The following is a 25,646-nucleotide window of genomic DNA, read 5'->3' on the forward strand; positions in this document are numbered from 1 at the left end:
TTCTCTTACCCGTATGTCTTTTACATACTGCTCCGTGGCTCTGGTAAAACCATCTTGAGCAGCACGAAGGTGCGCGTCCCCTGTGTTAAAGGCATTCAACGCCTCGGGGGAGAAGCACGCGTCACGAAATACTGTCCGACGGCGCCTTTGATTCATGGCACTCTCCACCTCAGACTTGGTGGCGGACAGTCTGTCGGCATCCTCCGTCGGAGGAGCGTCCGGCTCGCGCCTTGCGCTCGCCTCCCCCTCCAGACCAAGTGCTGGAGCCTGGCTGGTAGAGGTTGGATTGGCAACCTCCACGCCCGCAGTCCGGCGGGCGCTTTTTTCCCTACAAAAGTCATGAGCACTCAAACGCTTCCTAGGAACGTTGCTCTAAATAATGAATTGTGAGCTACACCTTTGCGGTGACGTTTCAGTCCGCGCCGCGCTCCTCTTCCGCCTACTGGTCCGGACTGGCCTTTGTTGGTCAACCACCGCGGGCTCAGCTTCTCGCCCTAGGGGCGCCTCCTTCATAGCGCCATCATATACGGTTGTCAGAAATAAGCAAGGAAGGAACGACGGTGTCAGGACTTCGGTCGCAATCACCTGGGAAGCCGGATATAGTCCGGGATAGTCGGCCATGATGGCGACTAAAGCATTGTCCATGCTGAGCTGGTGGAACACCCCGTTGATTAGCTCCACCTTTATGTCCGGATCCTCTTCGGAGGCCGGATCCCGGGATCTCTCTGGATCCTCGGGTTGCGGAGCTGGACTTAGCATGTCCTCCACAATCCGGCACAGCTCCTGCGTCGAAAGAAGAACACAATATAAGAAACTTAAGTTTCAAAAGAGCATGGGTTGGGCACGCAGAGTGTTCGCTTACCCAAGGCCGGGGATTATTCATGGAGAACCCATTTAACGGGTTCATCTGAAGGAAATCCTCCTTCTCCCCCTTATACAGGCCGGACAGGATCGTCACCAGGTCTTCGACCGAATCCGGCCCTTTGCGGCCATGACGGGTGGCATCGTCCTCCCCGTTGAAATCCCACATGGGGTGGCCCCTGTATTATAGTGGTTGCACCCCCCGCATAATGCATGTTGCCATGACTCCAATCATGGTCAACCCGGAATGGGCCAGTAACCTTATTCGGCCCATCAAATAATGGACGCTCTTGTCTTCCTCCAGTTGGGGGCTCCGCGGACGCCAACTAAGGCGTTTCTTCAGAGGAGCATTGCTGAACTCCAGGAGGCCGATCCGAACAGGGTCCGGGAGCGGAGCGTCTTCTATATAACACCATTCGGAGGCCAGTCTTCGGACGCCTTCTTAGGGGTTCCGGATGGATATCCGGTCCCGGCAATGCGCCATATTTCGGCGCCGCCCACTTGATATATGGACCCCTCATGAGAGCGGGGTACAAGGCAGAACAACCTCTTCCACAGTGCGAAATGGGGCTCGACGCCCAGGAATAGCTCGCAAAGAGCTACGTAACCCGCAATATGCAAGATTGAGGCGGGCGTGAGGTGATGAAGCTGGAGTCCGTAGAACTCCAGGAGCCCACGGAGGAATGGATGTACAGGAAACCCGAGCCCGCTTATCAGATAGGGGACGAAGCATACCCGCTCCCCTTTGTTGGGACTTGGGGTAGCCTCCGCTTGCTTCCCACCTTTATAGGTGGCCAACCCGGCTCGAACCGGAACCATGAAGGCCGGAGGGAGATATCCCCCCGCTTGGAGCTTCACCAGCTCGTTGTGCGGAACAGAACATCTCCTCCAATCTCCTGGCAAAGGGCTGGGAGCGCGAGAAGAGGAGCTGCGTTAACGGTCCATGATGGAATGGATTCTTGGTCGAAAGCACTCCGATGAGAATTTGCAGGAGGAAGATGGTGATTTGGATCTGGATTCTTGCCTCCCTTATAGGCAGATTATTTGCACAACTAGGGGGTAAAACATAAAAGACACCCTGGCTTTTCACATTCGCGCGACGCGTGGAAGAAGGCCATTATTGGGCGTGGAAGCCAAGACGCGCAACATTGATGAGGAAGCCGGACACTGTTCGGCAGGTACGTAGAACTTGAAGGAGAACCCGCCTTACAACGCCGAAGACTACACACATGCTGGACTTATCGTCATTGAAGCCTGGTTCAGGGGATACTGAGGGAGTCCCGGATTAGGGGGTTTCCGGATAGCCGGACTACCATCATCGGCCGAACTATCATCGGCCGGACTATCATCATCGACCGGACTCCAAGACTATGAAGATACAAGATTGAAGACTTCGTCCCGTGTCCGGATGGGACTTTCCTTGGCGTGGAAGGCAAGCTTGGCGATACGGATACGTAGATCTCCTACCATTGTAACCGACTCTATGTAACCCTAGCCCTCTCCGGTGTCTATATAAACTGGATGGCTCTAGTCCGTAGGACACGACGACAACAACAACAACCATTACAATCATACCATAGGCTAGCTTCTAAGGTTTAGCCTCCTTGATCTCGTGGTAGATCCACTCTTGTAAACATCGACAATATCAATATCAATCAAGAAGGACGTAGGGTTTTACCTCCATCAAGAGGGCCCGAACCTGGGTAAAACATCGTGTCCCTTGTCTCCTGTTACCATCCGCCTAGACGCACAGTTCGGGACCCCCTACCCGAGATCCGCCGGTTTTGACACCGACAGAAACCTTCGGGAGCGTGCTTTTTGGAACGAACGTGATCCAGAGGACTTGGAGTGCAAGTCAAGAAGCAATCGAGGCGGCCAGGAGATAGGAGGGTGCGCCCCCTATCTCCTGGGCCCCTCGAGCGGCCACCGACGTACTTCTTCCTCCTATATATACCTACGTACCCTGAGAACATCCAGGGAGCCACCGAAACACAATTTCCACCATCGTAACCTTCTGTATCCGCAGGATCCCATCTTGGAGCCTTTGTCGGCGCTCCGTCGGAGGGGGAATCGACCATGGAGGGCTTCTACATCAACACCATAACCCCTCCGATGGGTTGGAGTTGTTTACCACAGACCTTCGGGTCCATAATTATTAGCTAGATGGCTTCTTCTCTCTTTTTGGATCTCAATACAATGTTCTCCCCCTCTCTTGTGGAGATCTATTCGATGTAAACTCTTTTTGCGGTGTGTTTGTCGAGATCCGATGAATTGTGGGTTTATGATCAAGTTTATCTATGAGAAATATTTGAATCTTCTCTGAATTCTTTTATGTATGATTGAGTTATCTTTGAAAGTCTCTTCGAATTATCAGTTTGGTTTGGCCTACTAGATTGATCTTTCTTAACATGGGAGAAATGCTTAGCTTTGGGTTCAATCTTGCGGTGTCCTTACCCAGTGACAGAAAGGGTTGCAAGGCACGTATCATATTGTTGCCATCGAGGATAAAAAGATGGGGTTTATATCATATTGCTTGAGTTTATCCCTCTACATCATGTCATCTTTCTTAATGCGTTACTCTGTTCTTATGAACTTAATACTCTAGATGCATGCTGGATAGCGGTAGATGTGTGGAGTAATAGTAGTAGATGCAGGCAGGAGTTGGTCTACTTGTCACGGATGTGATGCCTATATACATGATCATGCCTAGATAATCTCATAATTATTCGCTTTTCTATCAATTGCTCGACAGTAATTTGTTCACCCACCGTAACACTTATGCTATCTTGAGAGAAGCCACTAGTCAAACCTATAGCCCCCGGGTCTATCTTTTATCATATAAGCTTTCAATCTACTTTTATTTGAATCTTTACTTTTTGCATCTATATTATAAAATACCAAAAATATATTTATCTCATCATACTATCTCTATCAGATCTCACTTTCGCAAGTGGCCGTGAAGGGATTGACAACCCCTTTATTGCGTTGGTTGCGAGTTCTTTGTTTGTTTGTGTAGGTGCGTGGGAATTTTGAGGAGCCTCCTACTGGATTGATACCTTGGTTCTCAAAAACTGAGGGAAATACTTACGCTACTATTGCTGCATCACCCTTTCCTCTTCAAGGAAAACCAACGCAAGCTCAAGACATAGCAGAGGACTTCAAAATCGGGAGACGAAGGAAGGAGGAAAGAGCTAGCCATGACGACGAGCGACGACACAACGAGCAAGCAAAAAGAGGCGAACGGGAAAGAGAGGGAAAATAAAACAGCAAGGGTGAAGTGGGGGAGAGGAAAACAAGAGGCAAATGGCAAATAATGTAATGCGAGGGATAAGGGTTTGTGATGGGTACTTGGTATGTCTTGACTTGAGCGTAGACTCCCCGACAACGGCACCAGAAATCCTTCTTGCTACCTCTTGAGCATGAGTTGGTCTTTCCCTTCAAGACGAAAGGGTGATGCAGCAAAGTAGCATAAGTATTTCCCTCAGTTTTGAGAACCAAGGTATCAATTCAGTATGAGGCTACACTCCAAGTCCCTCGTACCTTCACAAACAAATAAGAACCTTGCAACCAACGCGATAAGGGGTTGTCAATCCCTTCACGGTCACTTGCAAAAGTGAGATCTGATAGAGATAATAAATATTTTTGGTATTTTTATGATGTAGATTGGAAAGAAAAGATTGCAAAATAAAGTAGACCGGAAACTTATATGATGGAAAATAGACCCGGGGGCCATAGGTTTCACTAGTGTCTTCTCTCAAGATAGCATAAGTATTACGGTGGGTGAACAAATTACTGTCGAGCAATTGATAGAAAAGTGCATAGTTACGAGAATATCTAGGCATGATCATGTATATAGGCATCACATCCGTGATAAGTAGATCTAAATGATTCTGCATCTACTACTATTACTCCACATATCGACCGCTATCCAGCATGCATCTAGAGTATTAAGTTCATAAGAACAGAGTAACGCATTAGGCAAGATGACATGATGTAGAGGGATAAACTCAAGCAATATGATATAAACCCCATCTTTTTATCCTCGATGGCAACAATACAATACGTGCCTTGCTGCCCCTGCTGTCACTGGGAAAGGACACCGCAAGATTGAACCCAAATCTAAGCACTTCTCCCATTGCAAGAAAGATCAATCTAGTAGGCCAAACCAAACTGATAATTCGAAGAGACTTGCAAAGATAACAAATCCTACATAAAATAATTCCGAGGAGATTCAAATATTGTTCATAGATAATCTTGATCATAAACTTACAATTCATCAGATCTTGACAAACTCACCGCAAAAAGTATTACATCGAATAGATCTCCAAGAAGATCGAGGAGAACTTTGTATTGAGAATCAAAGAGAGAGAAGAAGCCATCTAGCTAATAACTATGGACTCGAAGGTCTGTGGTAAACTACTCACACTTCATCGGAGAGGCTATGGAGTTGATGTAGAGCCCTCTGTGATCGATTCCCCCTCCGGCGGAGCGCCTGGAAAGGCCCCAAAATGGGATCTCACGGGTACAGAAGGTTGCGGCGGTGGAAATAGGTTTTCGTGGTGCCCCTGGATGTTTTTAGGGTATAAGAGTATATATAGGCGAAGGAAGTCAGTCAGGGGAGCTACGAGGGGCCCACGAGGGTGGGGGTGTGCCCACCCCCCTAGGGCATGCCCTGGACCCTCGTGGACTCCTCGTCTCTTTCTTGACGTCCACTCCAAGTCTCCTTGATTGCGTTTGTTCCCAAAATAATTCTCCTGAAGGTTTTATTCTGTTTGAACTCCGTTTGATATTCCTTTCCTGCGAAACATTGAAATAGGCAATAAAACAACAATTTGGCTGGGCCTCCGGTTAGTAGGTTAGTCCCAAAAATGATATAAAAGTGTATAGTAAATCCCATTAAACATCCAAAACAGGTAATATAATAGCATGGAACAATCAAAAATTATAGATACGTTGGAGACGTATCATCTGTCATATGAAGTTACAAATTGAAATTTAGCATCTTCAGAGCCTTTTCTATTCAGCTATAGACGCATGCGCTCTTTAGCACACCATTCACTTTTGCGCACTAAATATAGGGCAAACCTCATTACCTTGAACACCCTTACTTTTTGTACAAAGAACCTGGAAAATTTAATATCTGATGTGGTGCCTTAGTACTCGCTAAAAGTAATTTCTATGAGATGAAGATCAAGGCATTCAATGGGGTTGTTATTTTATCCAACATTTTTCACTTTCGGGCCTGCTTGTATCGGCAAACGAAGACAACATATTAGTGCCTAGCTGCTAATTTGAACACTTCGGGCCTCTTTGATTTCCATGATTTCTAAAATACACGAAAAGAGTGACATGACATCTTCAATCGTTCATGAATAATTTCTCAAAAAATATATCTATTGCAATCCTCCAAATTTCCTTTAGAAATGATACTACATTTTTCATTACAATCATGGGTAAAAGTAACAACAAATTGAACTCCGTTCTGGTTAACAATTAACAGGAAAGGAGCATCACCTCGATATATAGCTTCTCCGTGCGCAGAAAACATCTAAGGAATAACAACTTCATCCAGATCGGGGCCGAGAGTTTAGTGCCAAGATCTTCAATGTGCGCAGAAACTGGGTCAAGCTAGTGGGAATCATTTTCTGTTCACAGGCGAACATAGATAAGGAAAAATAGATAAAATGTGATGTCCAATAATAAGAAGGAGAAGAAGAAGACTATTGTACCTAAATGAGTAATGATCCAGTAATAAGTTCGAAGAATTCAGCACACGAATAGACCAAACACTATCAATTTTGGTGTGTGAATGACCCTGATTCTTCTTGGACCTAATTTATCAAGTACATACAATCTCACGAGGAAAGGTGCATTCTCAGTGACCATATCATCAAACACCTCACCTGACAGCCTTTTGTAGCATCAGCAATGCACATAAATCACACGGACATTGGTCGAGGCGATGTGGAGGCTACTGAACCCATCCATAACTTGAAGATGAAGGTACTAGAGCATTGTACAGCTGCCGAGCAGGCTCTCAAAATCCTCCTTCAAGATGCGGACGCCAATGAGCTTGAGGTGCTTCAGTTTAGGGAGATGAAGAGTGCGTGCGGCATCAATCCGAGGGAAAAGGCACCGCCTAAATGTAGCGCCCCGCAGCATGAGCGCGATGTTGAGAATGTACGGCGGCAACGAGCACAGATGTCCAACATGAAAGTTGAGCTCCTCGAGACGATCTAGGGCTGGGGATAGGAACTAGTAGTGTAACCTGGGATCGGCCTTGCAATTGTAACTGAACTTGCTGATAGAAAGGTGTTTGACCAGCCCAGGGTGCGTTGTGAGGATGTGGGACAATGCGTCCAAGCGTTTGTGCTCCCCCTACAGAGCTCGTCATTGTTGATGAGGTATAGGGAGTGGAGTGCCAAAGGGGGCGCCACCGCCAGGAGAGGACAGTGGTCCACACGCCAGATTTGATGGGGAGGAGGGATATGATGGTTACAAACATCTTGTCACGGAGGCTGCTGATGAAGTCCACGCCCGCCGGTCTTGCGGTTCTCCTCCATCTCACAGCAAGTGGAGATCCTCGGTGGCGATGCTAGTAGATAAGGACGGAGGACTGTTCTACGTACCTTCCCGAGGTGGCCGAAACCAAAACCACCAATAGATTTTTGGCAGTGCTCGCGGCTCGCTTTGTGGTACGATGAGCCTGTGCGGCGGACTGCTTGCAGTCATCTCATCTAATCAAAACAGCTGTCCGCGGTAGTATATGATTAGTTGGACGCCCACCTTTGGAATAATAAGTCCATTTGCGATAATAACATGGAAAGTATTTGTTACAAAATTCCAAGGAAACTCAAATAATGTATAAAAAGGCAAAACGAACCCTGAATAATTTCAGATTGTTAGCACCACACCACCTTGGTGTGCTAGCGTTTCTTATTAAGAATTATAGCCCATCTGGTGTGCTAGCTGAAAATAAGTTTGTGGTGCTGGCGGACGTTAAGCACTTGAGGGTTCTGTAGTGAACAATGATCTCAAGGAGCCCGCGAGAGTGATGTTCTTTCCCTATGTTGTGATTGCTTATAATATTTCTGTCTTAATTAAAGAAATGGCAAGCCATTTGGCTCAGTATGACAGAAAATATGGGCCAAAGCCGAGCTAAAAAGGGTAACAATATCCACCTCCAACTTACATACGGTACAAAATCACGATGATTAATTGTTCTCAGGTTTAGACAAAATCCATATTGAACAGGGTAATAACATCTAACTCAACCAAAGTTTTCAGCAATCACAATCAATTGGATTGGCCTGATCCATAAAATCAAGACCCTGGACCAGAAAATCTACTGGTACATGAAGACAAGTAGATGTAAATAGAAGCCGAGCATGTTCAGAAGCCCTTTTGTCCACCTGAAACTTCTTTTATGCTGTTCAACGTGTCCATCCGTGAGAAATTTTTGGTCAAAAAACTTAATCCTCACAGACAATAGTGCCCTCGCATTCAACAAGAGGAATGTGACAAAGCTAGTGTTTGCATGGTTGGATGCATATCCATCCAAGGTTATTGTCATAAAAGAATGTCATCAGAACTAAGAAAATCCTGGTGCTTCTTATGCCATCGATTGGTTATACCTTTTCATCCATGTGCTTTTGCCTAAATACACATGAAGATTGAAAATAGTTAATGTCACAAAAAAGAGTATGTCGAAAGAGCGACACCTGAACGATTAATTCTACTACATTATATATGGGCTTCCAATGTGCGTGAAATCATCTCCTCTATATACAAATTCTCCGTACATGGAAAGCATCGCAGAAAGTCAATAATCGTGTTCTGATCAAAACACCATATACTGATATGTAAGGTCTTGATAGAATCCAACACCATTGATAGGCTATCCATGGACAAACTCTACATTGAGCATAGAACATAATATTAGTAGCAAAAGTGTACTCCAAGATGATATTTAACTTATGCGCACAAATGAAAAACGCAGCTTATGATTACAAAAGTGGTGATGATAATATACAATACATGAATAAGTGTGGAGCCAACCACCATCTTGTAACCATTAAACGAATTAGGAATTACACCCAAGGTCTCCAGTTTAGGCACAGACACCACAGTTACTTGCGAAGGTGCATAATGATAATTAAGGAGCAACCTTTGTAATGAAGGGGCATCTTTGATGATGAGCTCATGTCCTTTAAAACAAATTCCAGTGCTTACAAGGCAAGGCGACTTTATTTGGAGATAACGGATATGGATTTCTTTTCCAAAAAAGACAGCAAGCGCTCCTGGGCAAGGCAGCTGGACTGGATCATGTTGTGCAATGAGGCCTCCGACAGATCAACCACCATGATCGCAATTTTTCTTTGCAGTGGGAGTCAAAGCATTTGTATCAGATTGTCTGCTAGATGGAACCGATCCAAGGTGGTGTTGTGGAGAGAGGAGGAAAACCATGACATGGACATCGACGGTGAGGGCATAGCAACAACGCTTGGTGGGAAGTTATTTTTGTAGTAATCATAGAACTAAAGCTGCTGGAGTTTTTCAAATTGACATGATGTCAGCCGTGTATCCACCGTGCAGGGTATGTGCAGCAGGAAGCATGTCAGGATGCAGAGGCGTTGAACGGAGCCCTGGTGGGAGGAGATGATGGCTCCGTGGAGTTCAAAATCATGAACGGCAGATAGCTGCCTACAGTCGAGATTAAGAGGCGCGGCACGCCATAGAGTGCGCCACCGAGATGCGAGGACCTGTGTGCGACAGCCATCCTTGGTGGGTAGAAGGGAGATGATCTCCCCAAGGATGGCATCCGGGATATCGCTGATGCGGTCTGCCTCGGATTCTATGGGTTCCCCGGATCCAGTGGCGTGGCCGCTTCTGCCCGCGCTGCTGGGTGCAGGATCTACAACCGGCAATGCTGTTGGCCGGAGCCTCATCGGTGTACATACAAATCTAGGGGGGAATTGGCACAAACATATATGTAGGATATTCAAAATCAAATCTCAAGATCTGGAAGAAAAAAATTGGCACAAACAAATATGCAGACATTCAAAATAAATTCTAAAGATATGAAAGGGAAAATATGGCACAAATATTTGTAGGACAATCAAAATCAATTCTCAAGATCTGGCTACGAATTATTAGCATGAATGCTAACCCTAGTTGGATTATTAGCAAAAAATCATTTGTACAGAACAAATAATTAGTCACTAACCAGAGACAGATACCATTCAAACAATCAATTCACTACAAGGATCTAACAAATCTTTCACTAATTTCATGGGCTGGGAGAACATAACCATAGGATTTATATTCCAAAAAAAGAAAAAGACGGCGCGGGGGGGGGGGGCTAACATGTTTCCCGTCGGAGTCGCAGGCATTGCCGGAGTAGATGTGGACCTCCGGCTCGGCGACGAAGTCAAGGTCGTGCTACTGCCCGCGCGAGACCTCGTCAGCGGCGATTGTAACCTATGTGCCCAGCTTCACGCATTGTGTGGGTGCTTCACCAGCCCCGTTGTTGCCGCTCCCTTCGATGGTGTGCTTCGGTGGCATCCTCATGCACTCCAGGCGGTGGCGACCACTGTGGAGGGGGGTGTGGCTGCCTATTATGACCAGCGGCTCGGGCGCACCATTAATTAATATGGAGCAGTGGGAGCGAGGTTGGTGGCGGTTAAAGGGCTGGCTCGCCTCCCGGTGAGCCTGCAGCGGGCTGCTGGCTTGCCTGTCATTATTTCACGCAGCTGCTAGCACGCCCCTCGGTCACACTGTGCAGCAAACACGTGCACGCCTTCTGATCTACCTGCGCGGCAGACTGCACACATGCGTCCAATCAACTCACGATGCTCGTATGGCACATGGGACGCGTGGAGGCACATATTTTTTTCCTTTTTGATGATTAATTCTTCCGCTTTATTTCTTAACTAAAGCACAACACGTAAATTGCTGGTTTAACATCCACGGTTTGAATAAATAATCCATTTACGATATTGGTTGCTAATTATTAATAATTTCCTGTCTGTAAGAAGATTATATCAAAACTTGTCTCAAATTTGACAAAAAGAATCATAGTCTATTGGTGTCCATGTGACACCATGATAAATTTCATGAATTTGAACATAGTTTTGGATTTACTTGATTTTCTAGTCAAGATTCTTAATGTTTAAAATTTCCTGCATGGGGACTATCACATGCACCCATGGACACATACACATATGATTTTCCAATCCATTTTGGTGCACTATCATGCGCCTCATGTAGCTCAAATTGATTTTTGCACATTAAATCCCTAGGAAATCAATCAATGTATAAAAGTGGTTGAACGATCTTCCATCCGTGTGCCCGCGAGGTCGTCCTCCATTACTTTGACCCAATGAGAGATGTTGATTTGACCAACAAGGTGGTTTCTTTTTGGTTTGTGTTACAATATGAGTATTTAGTATGCGTGGAAGAGGGGGGGAGTGGGGCAACACATACTACACACGTGTCATGAACCTCGCTCCCTGTGGGGACTTTTCAGTTTCCGAGCCAGGTGCCACATCGAAGTTGTCCATATTGGGTATTCAAACATCACAAAGACCTCTTTGCCACATCTAGACGGTGGTTGTTAGTCACTAGCCTGCGACGCTTCCCTCCGTGGGCCTATGAGGTCGTCGTCCTATCGCAAATTTGACCCAATGAGAGAGGTAAATTTCACGAACAAGGAGGATTATTTTTTGGTTGTGTTACGGCAGGAGTATATATTATGCATCGAAGAGGGGGGGTAACATATGCTACGCATCATGATCAGCTTGCTCCATGTGGGGAATTTAAGGTTTCCGAGGTAGGTGCCACATCAAAGTTATGCATATTAGGTATTCAAACATCACAACCACACATCTCCATACATATGTTTGGCCCACATGCAAGCGATGGTGGTTGTCCTCTAGCACTCACTCACACGGTTATCGGTGAGACGCTTCATCCATTTGTGTGCCCGCTTGGTCCATCATTTTGACCGACAGCGGTAGAGGTTAATTAGACTTATAATAAGGAGGGGATTAACTTTTGGTTCATCTTACGATACAGGTCTTCTGTGAGATCACATAATATAGTTTGAGCTCATGTGTACAGATGAATCCTTCCCACCGGATCGAAGTGGGCGGGAGGGGGGGCAAGCACGCGATGCATCATGAACCTTGCTCTGTGTGGGGACTGTGTGATTTTAGACGCATGCGCAACATCAATGTTGTGGTTTGGGTACTCAAACATATGCTTGCATCACGCACCTCCATATACATGTATGTTTGGGGCACATGCATGCAACGGTTGTCTTTGGACACTCTCCCTTGCTTGGTTATCATCGACAACCTATATATTCATGGTCCCGAGTAGACGTCCATCACTTCGACCGACAGCAAGAGAGGTTACCAGGGTGGATTCTTCTTTCTTTTTGCTCGTGTTACCGCATAGTCATACGTCGATCATGGTGAGATTCAGACCTAAATTTTGAGCGCATGCATACACATGAATCCCTCTCACCTACTTGAAGTGGGGTGACACACTACGCGTCATGAACCCTCGCTCCGTGTGGGGACTTTCCGGTTCCAAAAGCATAGTGACATATCGAAGTTGTGCATTGGGTATTCAAATACCACACAACATCATACATATGTTTGGGCTACATGCACGCATTGGTTGTCTTCAGGCACTCCCTAGCTCGCGTGCTTATTGGCGACAAGCTAGCGCAGTTGTGGGGTCGTGTGGACATCCATAACTTTGATCCAACAACGAGAGAGGTTATACGACCAAGGTGGTGATTCTTCTTGGTCAGAGTAAGTCTTTGGTGAGATGCCCCCTCCCACCGACTCAAAGTGTCTGTGTGGGGGTGGGGGCACTACTTCACACTTCATGAACCTTCATGGGGTCAGGGATGTTCGGTTAATTTGCGAGGCACATGTGCTTCATATTAGAAGAGGAGGTCGAGGAGTACGAGAGGGCAGTAGAGACCAACCGCCTTGAGGAGGCAACACGCCAAGCAATGGCGGCGGCACAGTAGTACAACCCAAATTTCGACTATGGGTATTACCCCGGCTATTAGGGACCATAGACCAACTTAGGCCAAAAGCCCAAGCTTGGTGGAGTATGTATCTCTCACCGACATTACATTCATGTACCACACATTTCATTCCAGTTGTCTGTGTTCATGCTTTTTCATTGTATATCCATGATAGTTTTATTTTTGCTTTCTTCTTGAGTGTTTGAAAAACTTTGAAAATCCAAAGATATTTCTCATTTCTTTTCAGTATTTCTTTCTTATTTAGTAGTTTGTATTATTAAAAGAAAACCCAAAAAGATTTTTTGTTCTTCTTTTACTTGTTGGGATCTATCCCATTTAAATAGTTTTTCTCGTTTTCATTTTCCTTTAATTTTCTTTTCTTGGAAAAAACAAAAACTCCAAAAATATTTCAATGTGTTTCTCTAAATTCCTTTTCTTTCCTTTGGGTTGTCGAGAGGAGAACACCACGATGAACATGTTGAGTAGTTCTCATATTTAGTATTGTTGATCTGACAAAGAGCCCAAATTACCTTGTCTTCTCCTCTGAATAAAATGTTTGCAGATTTCAGCTTAGTCCACAACACAGTTGCACTATTATTATTTTTCATATCATTTGGTCATGAAAGTGAAGGGAAATAATGACGATGATTCGATGAAGTGATTGAGGTGAAGAAGCTGGTATGAACTTCTCTTGTTTTTGTTTTTGTTTTTGTAAATAAGTTTAGCTCATCACTCTTGATTCTGTATTATTATGAGTAAACATGTTTGTGATGACAGTTAGAGATTATAGTTGCTCATGTCATGCTCAATTATCTAGGAGTGGATAATGATTTATCTTGAGTGTCAACATGCATTAAAATGGTTATGATGCAGTATGGTAGTATGGTATCCTCCTTTCAATGTTTCGAGTCGCTTGACTTGGCACATGTTCATGCATGTATTTGATTCAAAACCAACATAGCCTCCACGATATTTATGTTCATGGTGTTTGATATCCTACTAATGTTTGTATCCAATGTTAATTATTCTCAATGCATGTTTATGATCGTTTTCGCTCCGTGGATGGTCGCTTCTCAATCTATTTTCTAGCCTTTGCCTATACTAAGCGGGAATACTACCTGTGCATCCAAATCCTTAAACACAAAGTTGTTCCATATGAGTCCACCATATCTACCTATATGTGGTATCACCCTGCCGTTCTAAGTAAATTTGCATGTGCCACCTCTAAATATTCAAATGAATATTTGTTTTGTGTGTCTGTACCACTCATGGAGCAACAAGGGGCGGTCAGTATCTTCCATGCTAAGCGGGTTATTCTCATGATGAGTGTTTATTCACTTGTACTTGCACGAGAGGGGATCGTAATCGGGATGCCCAGTCCCATAATCCAAATTGCAAAAAAATAAAACAAACTCCCCTGGAAAGTTATTGGTATGGAGGGCACCCGAGGATTCGACTAGCCATGGCTTGTGTTTGTTGGTGGAGGGGGAGTAAACTTTAATTTTAGCGCTTGGGAACCGCCGCTAATTTGTTTAGCATGAAAGATATTGAAAACTCTTGGTCGTGATGTTAACAGGAAAGACATACCTCCCAAACTTATATATTTATCTCTGCTTTAAGCTTTGAGCTCTGGCACCTCTGCAAATCCCTCCTTCCCTCTGCGAAGGGCCTATCAACTTTACTTTTATGTTATTTTACTTTTATAGTTGACTCATCACCCTATCATTCAAGCACCAGTTGGGGAGCACTATTGTCATTCTCGTGCATCGAGTATAGTTCATGCTGAGTGTGACATGACTGGATCTTTTGTACCTTGAATTACAATGTTTAGTCATTGCTTGAACTTCAGAGGTGCTCTGCATTTATTTTTTGTGGGCTCTGAAAGGGCTAGTGAGATACCATGTTATCATATTATATCATGACTGTTTTGAAAAATTGTTGGCATCTGAGATATCTTATTATTGCTCGCTAGTTGCTTATGTCATGGGCATGAGTAAATGTGAGACTTAAATGTTATCATGAATATGGTTAGTTCATAATCCTTGCTGAAAACTTGAACATTAGTTAAATATGTTTACAAAAACAAGAATGAAAGGAGTTTGTAAAAGTTTTTCTTTATCACTTTTAGTTTGTCAACTGAATTGCTTGAGGACAAGCAATGAGTTAAGCTTCGGGGAGTTGATACATCCCAAGCGTATCTAGTTTTCCAACACTTTTTCTCTTGTTTTGGACTCTAATTTGCATGATTTTAATGGACTAACATAGATTGACGTTGTTTTCAGCAGAATTGCCATGGCATTATTTTTGTGCAGAAATAAAAGTTCTCGAGTTGAGATAAAAATTTAAGGAGAATTATTTTAGAATATATAAAAAATTCTGGCACAAGAAACTACCAGAGGAGGGCCACTAGGGCACCACAAGCCCAGAGGGCGCCGTCCCCCGGGGCGTCGCCGCCCCTCGGGGTGCACCTCTCAGGCTTGTGGGCCCCTAGCAGCCCCGCAACCCTAACTCCAACTCCATAAGTACCTCTTTGTCGATAAAAAAATCAGGGAGAAGGAATCGTCGCGGTTTACGATAAGGAGCTCCCATCACCCCTGTTCTTTGTCGGGGGGCTGATCTAGAGTCCGTTTTTGGGCTCCATACGACGGGATTCAATGCCGTCGTCATTATCAACCTTCCTCCATCACCAATTTCATGATGCTCACCGTTGGGAGTGAATAATTCCTTCGTAGGCTTGCTGGACGGTGATGGGTTGGATGAGATTTATCATGTAATCGAGTTAGTTTTGTTAGTTCTTGATCCCTAGTGTCCACTATGTTGTGAGATTGATGTTGCTATAACTTTGCTATGCTTAATGCTTGTCACTAGGGCCCGAGTGCCATGATTTCAGATCTGAACCCTTTATGTTTTCATGAATATATCTGAGTTCTTGATCTGATATTGCAAGTTATATGCACCTATTATGTGTTATGATCCGCATACCCCAATGTGATAATAATTGGGATTCGTTCAGATGATTACCGTAGTTTGAGGAGTTCATGTATTCACTATATGTTAATGCTTTGTTACGGCTCTCTATTAAAAGGAGGCCTTAATATTCCTTAGTTTCCTTATGGACCCACTACCACGGGAGGGTAGGAAAAAAGATGGCATGCAATTTCTTTTCCATAAGCATGTATGACTATTTATGGAATACATGCCTAATTACATTGATAAATTAGAGCTAGTACTGTGTCGCCCTAGGTTATGACTGTTACATGATGAATATTATCCAATGTTATCATCGATCCATTGCCTGCGAGCTTTCCACATATTGTTATTTCCTAAGTTACTCTCACTACTGTTGTTGTTGCTACTGTCACAATTGCTACTACTATTATTGTTACCATCACTATTGTTACTACTATCAAACTACCATATTACTGTGCTACTAATCACTTTGTTGCAGATATTTAGTCTCAAGGTGTGGTTGAATTGAAAACTCAACTGCTAACACTTACAAATATCCTTTGGCTCCCCTTGTGTCGAATCAATAAATTTTGGTTGAATACTCTACCATCGAAAACTGTTGCAATCCCCTATACTTGTGGCTTATCGGCGGCCGTTGGGCCGTCCTGGTGCATCCTATGTTGACAGCCTGGCTGTCGACATATATCTAAGGCTATGCCGACAGTTGGACCGTCGGCATAGGTATGCACAATGACGACCCAGCAGCCGCCATGTGGCGAGCACTGGTAGCATGACACTCTCTATGCCGAAGGTTAGGCCGTTGGCATAGTTCTATATTACTTTGTTTTAATTTGATTCAAATACACATCACATACACACACGCGCGCGCGCGCACACACACACACATATATATATATAATAGAGGAGATAATCATCTACACAACAGCATCATCATCATCATCACAGCATAACTCATCATCATCACAAGTTCATCATCATGACAACAAAAGTATCATCACAACATAAGCGACAAGTCATGTAAAGAAGCATAAAAGACCGGCTAGTTTGTCACCGCCAAGAAATTAAGCGCCATCAAGTCCACCACCACCGCCAAAGCCGAGGTCATCCCCGCTACCACTACCGCTACCGCCACCGCTAAGACGACCAACACACCACCTCGCCATACCGGAGTGACTGGGATCTGTGACTCAGGAGTGGAACTATCGGTAGCACCACCATCGATGGATGGTCCACCGGTTCCTTGCATGGTTGAAAATAGATGGGTAAGGGGATATATGATTGTATTGAATAAATGTAAGTAGTGGTTAAATAGTTTGGATGTACTAACCGGAATCCAATTGTGTTGTGCAACAAATTGTTCAATGAAGGCAACACAGGTTGTAGTCCAGGAGGTGGTGGTGGTGGTTCCATTGTAGGAACCGTGCCGCTTTCCATAGATGCAAACACAAGCTGCATGTGAGTTGACCAGGCAAACACGAAGGTCGGAAGAAATGAAATGGCAATACTTAGGTTTGTTATAAGTTGGCTAAGCTAAATTCCATCATCCAACGGCTGTGGTCTGTGATTGATGCAACTCTCTGGTTCCACTCGAAGAGCTCCTGACGTGCAAACTCAATGTAGGCCTACAATATGACATGATGGAACTCATAAAACATAGCAAGGCGAAAAATAAAGTGATAAAAAGGAAGATAAGAGGGAAATACTTACAGAGTGCTACTGGGCTAGGATGGACTGTGCACTAGACATGCTTGAGCACGGGCTTCGCCTCGGCCTCGGGTTGGTAGCTCGGAGCTGTGTGTAGGAGACAGAAGGAGTGATCACAGCATCCAGAACCTTCTCCCGACCATGACTCTTCGGCCCTATGCCGACCACCGCCCTCTCGTCGGTATCCGCCTTTTTGGGTCAGGTGGTCAGGATGTAACCACTTATACTCCTCCATGTAGGTCGTCGGGTTCTCCTCGGTCTTGTCATAGTACTTACCCTCACCATCCTTGTGATTACTCCGCACATGGGCGAGCTCCCAGGACTCAATGTCTGAGACCGGCCACTTCAATTTCTCCTCCCGCACCACCAAACAGAGGTTAGTCATACATAAGGACATGATGGTAAAGAGAAGATGAAGAATGTTTCATTTACATATATATACCTGAACTTTCTTGTGCTGCCAGTGGTTCCTGTTTCCCTGATCGTGTGTTCCATCGGATCCTTGATTAGGCTAGTTTTAGCTGCTCCTAGCAGCAAACTCTACATCCTCGATGAGCCACAGATCCACCAATCCCGCCTGTCCATCACTCTTTCCATAGCACCATGGAGGGTACACCTACATAATGAAAACATAATGGCATGTCAACCCGAAATGATGAAATTTTCCACAAACGTCGGAATGAAAAGTCCGTTATACTGACCAACAAGTACTACTCCCTAGTCAAGGTAAGGTTTTGGCTCCTTGCTTCTTCCTTGTTCATCTTCTGACTAGGAACATGGTGAAAATAGTGCGAGATGGCCACCCAGCACGCCTCGTACTGCATCTGGTAGGCCTTCTTCCTCGCAGCCCGCACCAAGAACTCATCGTCCTTAGCCTTGTGCTCCTCAAGAACTCTATAGAATTTCTACATTCATTCAATAACCCGAATGGAACAAGCCATGATTTAAAGGATTCGACTATAAGCTATGAACAAAACTCAAGACTCATGCTTCTGAAGAGAACTTACCCAAAAAATTGTGATCACGGCCTTAGCGGTCGTCACATGGTCCGGGTGGGGGCCGCTTCGTAGTGCTCCTAGCTCGTGGCCAAAATCAGGCGCTCCGGGTGCTCCACTAGCTCCAGAGCGAACAACCCCGACCAAAAATCCCTCAACGGGACAGTGATGATGTCGTTTGGAAGACGACCGCCTCCAGGAAGTATCCAATTGCTGCAAAAGAATGAAAAATTAACATGTGTACAATCAAAATGTTAGTATGTGTTCAAAATATGATTATGGGGCACTCACTCTTTCCCTCTAGGCTCAATGAGCCACTTCTGCTCTTCGGTAGCAGGAAGGCGAGAAGGGAGTTTAGCAATACCATGCAGCCACCCCTTCTTCTTGCCACCCCCTCCCCGCCACCACCATCCTCTTCACCACCACCATCCTCCCCACCCGCCACCTCCTCCTCCTCCTCCTTGCGAACCTTGCCCTCCTCGGACTCAGAGGGTACCTCACTATAGGAGGGCTGCAAAGACGACCCCCCTATGCCGGCCACGGAGCGCAGTTTCTAGCCCCTACCCCCTCTAGGGGCTCCCCCCACCCCCTCCTCCTCTAGGGGCACCTCTGCCTCGACCTCCCTATGAGGAGTCAACCTCAAGTAGTCGGGAGGAACACTACGGTGTTGACCACTCCGACTAACCCTCGTGGTGAGTTTGCTTAGGAAACCCGTGCCATCGGCCTTGCCCTTGCCCATGCTTAGCGAACCTGCATTGAAAAGATAATAAACAATTACTATATTAATAAGGAATAAAAAAGCACATTAATAATTAAGCATAAAAGGGACATAAACGTATCAAAAAGACATATTAAACCATACAAAAAAGACATGAAACGTACATCTGCTAGAACCCATATGAATCATCACTGTTGTAACCGATTCCTTCACCGGACTCATCATCTCTATCACACATATCATCTTCGTTGTCTGATGTGGATGGAGGCTCATCCTCTTCGTCAACGTCTTAATTTAACTTTTCTAGCATACATATGTATTTTTCATTCACAACGGCCTCACCATCATCAAGTGCATCGTCATTGTTTGGATCCACATCAACATTACCCAAGGCGTCAGTGTTTCGGACCACATTAGGTTGCTCTTGATAGAACACTCCCTCATATGTCATGGGGTTAATGTGGTAGTAATCGTCATCATTGGCGACACGTTGAACGCAACTTCCCAACCCTGTAGGTACTCTTTTTGGCATGGGTAGGGCAGATAATAGACTTGTGTGGCCTGGGTAGCCGCAATAAAGAGATCGGCTCCGGCATAGACGGTTGATGGTTTAACTTTGACCAAACCAATAGAAGGTGTATGTCTCAACCCCTTATATATATGGGTCGAACCATCAGCATTTGAACAGAGTGAGACTTAGGGTTTCACGCCCATGGCTGAATGTAAGCTCGTATATTTTTCCTACCCTTTCGTAATACTCAAACACAGGCCAACAGTTGTATGGATTAGTCGACATACCATATGGATTGAACCCATCACCTGATACGGCAAGTCTGACATTCCTAGCCTAGGCTTCTTCCTCAGGGTATTCTTCTTCGAATGACTTCCATGCTTCACCTTCCGATGGACGTACAATTTTATTTGGATGGTACCTTTTTCCATCCTTGTGCCACTACATCATTCTCGCAAACTCCTCCGTGATGAAAAGGCGCTATAGTATTTCTATGAAATGAAGACACCGAAGAACCATTGCGAGGATGTCTAGCTCCTTCTTCTCACCACCCTCATCGACCACCTCAAGGTACCGAGAGGAACCACACTCCCTACAGTACTTGTCATTCACATACTCATGCCTAAACAAAAGGTAATTCTTCAAACAAACATGCATTTTCTCATAATCCATAGAGAGTGCATTCATGATTTTCTTTGTAGCTTACATGCTTTTCGGCAGTTCATGACCCTCGGGGAGGCTGTTAGCCCATACTCACATAAATGCTTCGAAGCATTTCTGGCTACAACCATACTCATCCCTGACTACCATCCAAGGTTGTCAAAATTGTGATTCTGTTATACGATTCTACGACTTTACGGTCCAAATTAACCCCTCTGATTCTATGATTTTGGTTCATAGAATCTACGTTTCTACGATCCCGGTAGTTAAGATTCTATTATTTGCGATCCTATCACCAGAGCTCCGATCCGATTCAAAATCGTGATTCTGGCAACCTTGCTGCCATCAGTTGCGAAATGGCATCCAGCTAAGAGAGTTAGGCACCCACATAAAGAGGTTTCTTCGACGAGGCTAAGATCTCCAAGAAGGCCTTTGGGGTTGCCTCTGGCTCCTCCGATTCATTCTCTGAAGGTGTTGCGTGTGCCGTCTCTGTAGCAAAGATATCATCTAGCATGTCTCTAACCCCATCATCCTCATAACCATCGATGTGTTGTCGCATCACATCCTTTCTACCATGGACCCGCCCGATAAAGTGTATCGGCATGTTAAAGTTTGGCATATATTCGTGCGTGCGAAGGTGCAAAGTCATGTCCTCCTTATCTCTAAGGTGACACCTGACACATTTTGCACATGGGCATTCTAGGAGAATTCTCATTGGACCAGGAATATCTCCTTCAAAAACACATCGGTTTTGTCGATCCACTCTATTGTTACTTGATTTCGACGAAAAAAAACACTATACATCCACTGATTATCTGTCATCTCTGCTTTATTGGGAGCCACACAACCAAATCAAAGATTCATTTAAATTAATGACATCAATGTTTTATTTTCTACCAAGTTGACGAGAAACGACATTGAATCCACCTACATCTCTAATAGGTAAAGATGGGTCCTAATCCCACCCGATGATGTGTAGATTGAGTACGTGCTAGATGCTCTACCCTATTCCGAGACAAAATTTCGGCAGCACCTCCCCGCTGTTCTCCAGATACACGTCTCGACAAAAAACCGAGAGAATGTGCATACGAAGAACAACGGGGAGGTGCTGCCAAAATTTTGTCTCGGAATGGACTAAAGCATTGAGAACGTACACAATATACACATCATCGGGCTTTCTGTGGAAAACGCTGGACAATCCGAAAGAGTTGCAGTGATAAATATGCAATTGAATGCATATTTATCAATGCAACCCTTTCGCATGGGAGATGCCTAGGTTACGCGACTTGACATGATAATGATATCAAGTGACATGATTGAAAAAGTGTAGGAGGTGAAGATGGATTTGTAGATCACCCTCGGATGTAGTCGATCAACGAAGGGATGATCAGGGACCAACGGCTCCGATGACGTCACTGAAGGAAGATGCAACACCAAAAATCCTATAAATTCCACCGAGTGAAAATTTTAGACCATCACACAAGTCACATAACATTGACCATTCAAATCAGAAAAAATACATAGTTATAATGACATTGAGTGAACAAATTAGATCATCATGATACTTCAAATCCTAATTTCTTGTCAAGTGTAAGAAACAATTCTTCAAATTTTCAAAACAATATCATCATGATGATGTAACGAATTGTCATGATCCAAATTTTAACATCCATCTATCTATCTAAAACCCTACGAATAATTGTTCTCTTCTATCTCATCCATCTATCTATCAATATACTCCACAAAACATATATACATCACACCGAGTATGTATGTAAAAAACCTACTTAAACTACACAAAACATACAAAAAATCCACCTAATATTTTTTTCCTCACATTTTTACTCTCTTCCATTTCATCCATCTATCTATTCATCTATCTAAGTATCTAGTTCTATCTATCTATAACAACCATATATTGATTTCTATCTATCCATCTATCTATACAAAAAATGGAAAACAAAACACAAACAAAAAACCTCAACGGTGGCTGGCCGGGATGAGGTTGGGAGGTAGAGAGGAGCTCGGGCCGAGGCTCGGCCGGCCGGAGCAGCGGTAGAGGAGGGCAGACAGCGAGCTCGGGGAGGGCCAGAGGAGAGGGGTGGCCGGGGCGGGGTCGACGAGGCCGGGGCAGCGCCGCGGCAACGTGGCCTGGGGGCTAGGCAGAGCCGGGGCAGGGCCGGCACACGCATGCCAGCGGAGCCTAGCAGCGGGCCAGGATAGGGTAGTGGCGGCAGTGTGGACCGGCGAGTGCGAGGGCCGACCGGAGCGAGGGTGGCAGTGGTGGCCGAAGCAAGGGTGGGGCGGCGGCGCGGGTCGGGATCAGGTAGCGGCGACCAGAGCAAGGGTGGGGCGGCGGCGCGGGTCAGGATCGGGTAGCAGGTTATATGGGGATGGGTGAGAGAGAGAGAGGAGTGGACGAGAGGGCTCCGTGAATGGATAAGGGCGGTCTATGCCGACGGCTTTGCCGTCGGCATAGCAGTTGGCATAGGTTCTTTCTGATTTTCTTTTTGTTTCTCATTATTTTATTTTGCATCTTTGCTGAGAAATACATACTACACATGTATATTAGTGCTCACGAAAAACAAAGTGACTGCATTCTGTGTCGACCCGACCCACAACAAGTTTCCCTCTGTGTTGACCCGACGCGGTTGTTTCCCCCCTCCAAGTGCCAGTGGCAGCACCGTCCGTGAGGGGGTAGCACTCCAGAGCTGCGTGTCGGGTGTTTGCACCTCCCACCACACTTCTAGACATGAATGAGGACCCGGGGAAAGATTTGGCGGGATAGTTAGCCCCCGAAGGCCACCGACCACACTCGTGGACATGCGGAGAACAACCCGTAGCGGGGGGATTTGTGCATACTCCTGAATCTTAAAAAAATAAAAATTGCCATGCATCTTATACCACATGTGTCTAGACTGTGTAAAATTTTCATCAGTTTGTCACGCTTCGGGTGTCCAGGAATATTCACACAATACCAGAACCGCGGAGGGATTACTTCGGTGTCATCGCCGCCCATGAGGGGGGACCACACCCCGGAGCCGCATATTGCCTCTTCACACAGGCCACCACACCTTATGACATGCATGAGGACCCGACGCGATGCTCCGGTGCATTGCTACCTGCCTAAGGCCCCCGGCCGGCCTAAACCTAGAACAGTTGACCAGGAGATCTACGCCTTTGGCTTTTGCCGGACTGGCTTTGACCAATGGATCTTTTCACCTAGTTGTGCTAGGTAGGCCCATGGGAACACTTCAGAGCAATGTCTGGGCCCAACCCACAGCAAGATTCCCTCCGTGTCGACCCGATGCGGCCATTTCCCCCCTCTAAGTGCCGGCGATAGCGTCGTCCGTGAGGGGGGTTGCACTCCGGAGCCGCGTGCCGGGTGTTTGCACCTCCCACCACACTTCTAGAGATGAATCAAATGGATGTAGATATAAAACTTATCTCGTTTGTCCAAGTAATGAAAAGTATAGAAAAAGTCAAAATAGAAGGGTGTTTTCTGTAAATTTGAAGTAAACATGATTTTAGCTTGCTCAAATTTGAAAACATAGTATAGCAACAGAATCCTTTCAAAATACTTATTAAAAACCATATGAAATTGGTCAAAATCAATGCTAGTATCAGTACTTGTGATTTTAATAAAGTATAAGGACCTATACGCAAAGGTACATGAGGTTACATTTCTAACATACTCTAAAACAAAATCAATCTAGATATTTGTAATGTATGAAAAATTATACCCCAAATGGATATATAATTTATGTATGTTAAAGTTTACATAGATCAGATTTAAATAAATAAAATTAAAACTTAAAAAATAAATGATTTAAATCTATGGCTACAGCAAAGCCTTTGACAAATTGTGCCACGTGGCGGTTCTTGGTATCTCCTGGCCGACATATATGCCGATGGCTTGGCTGTCCGCATAGAGCTTGGCCAGGAGCTACCAGGAGTGGCCACATGGCAAGTAATCTATGTCGACGGCCGCCGTCAGGGCCGTCAACATACATTTGATAGCGTCAACCCGCGTCTGTTAGTGGGACACCGGGACCATGTGTATGCCGACAGCTCATCTATGTCGACGGGGACCGTCGGCACAGATCGATGTATGCCGACGGCCATTCTATGCCAACGGTGGCCGTAGGCATAGACCTACCTATGCCAACGACGTTTCTATACCGATGGGGACCGCTAGGCCGTCAGCACATCTCCATATGTGCCTACGGCCCCCGTCGGCATAGATGTGGCCGTCGGGACCGAAGCTTATTCTGGTAGTGATGGGATGCGCACGACAAGAACATAGTGGGATCAAGTTTGTGCAAAGATTACAACGAATTGATCGGACAAACCATGACTTAGACGAGACATTGTTAAATCTCATGTAGATGAGATTTACCAAATCCGATTTGAAATTTGTTCAAATATTTTAACATGTTCATGAATTAAAAATCACAAGTTCAAAAAAGGTGTTTGAAAATTAAAAAAATGAACTTTAATAAGTGTTCACACACTTCAAAAAGGTGTTCACATACTAAAATATCATGAATTGAAAAATGAAAAAAATGAAAAATGATAAGGAGAAGAACAACAAAAAAGAAAAAGAAATAAATGGACGCATTCACTCTACTGGGGTAAAAATAAAAGACAAGAAAAGAGGAATGTTATTTTGACAAAATTCCATCACTGGATTCATTCTACTTGAACATTTGTATAGAAGAACAAAAATATAAATAAAAGAAGAACTCTAATTCATACTTTCCCAGCAAAACGAAAATGTTCAGCAACCTAAAAAAATGACCTGCTGTCTAAAAAGACTCCCCCGGCACTCAAAAATACAACATTAGCTTGCATGCAATCTTCAATTGCACTAAGCATGCTAGAGGAAATTTTACTCCACATGTATAGACACATATAATAACAAAAAGAACAAAATCTACGAGTACTATGGACACATACTTGAACAAACAATTCTAATCGCACTAGCTAATCTGCGATGAGACAGAAAAACACACAGGCAACCCGGCCCACAAGAATGCACTTCGCCATTGGGCCTGGCCCAGGAAAGACAACTTAAACACACACAACCGCGAAAGAGTTCTAAAAAAAACACAACCGCGAAACGAACACATCGGACATACATAGAGCGTGAGCGACAACTCTCCCCGATAAGTAAACGAG

General features: G+C 44.9%; 2 long non-coding RNA genes across 3 annotated transcripts; both read right to left on the reverse strand.

Moving 5' to 3' along the window:
- Window positions 1-16,785: 16,785 nt before the first annotated feature.
- On the reverse strand, window positions 16,786-18,643 carry LOC119326669. Of its 2 annotated transcripts, none has more exons than XR_005158108.1 (6): window positions 18,589-18,643; window positions 18,283-18,475; window positions 18,024-18,197; window positions 17,585-17,933; window positions 17,205-17,499; window positions 16,786-17,116 (listed from the first exon to the last, which is right to left on the reverse strand). It is a non-coding gene; the product is annotated as an uncharacterized LOC119326669 (long non-coding RNA). The 2 variants fall into 2 exon arrangements; XR_005158107.1 differs by having other exon boundaries at window positions 18,283-18,486.
- Window positions 18,644-19,179: 536 nt separating this feature from the next.
- Window positions 19,180-22,815, reverse strand: LOC119322138. The gene is made up of 3 exons (XR_005155428.1): window positions 22,445-22,815; window positions 21,822-21,907; window positions 19,180-19,326 (listed from the first exon to the last, which is right to left on the reverse strand). It is a non-coding gene; the product is annotated as an uncharacterized LOC119322138 (long non-coding RNA).
- Window positions 22,816-25,646: the final 2,831 nt, after the last annotated feature.

The sequence above is a fragment of the Triticum dicoccoides genome, chromosome 6B (assembly GCF_002162155.2).
Source record: "Triticum dicoccoides isolate Atlit2015 ecotype Zavitan chromosome 6B, WEW_v2.0, whole genome shotgun sequence".
Taxonomy (NCBI): Eukaryota; Viridiplantae; Streptophyta; class Magnoliopsida; order Poales; family Poaceae; genus Triticum; species Triticum dicoccoides.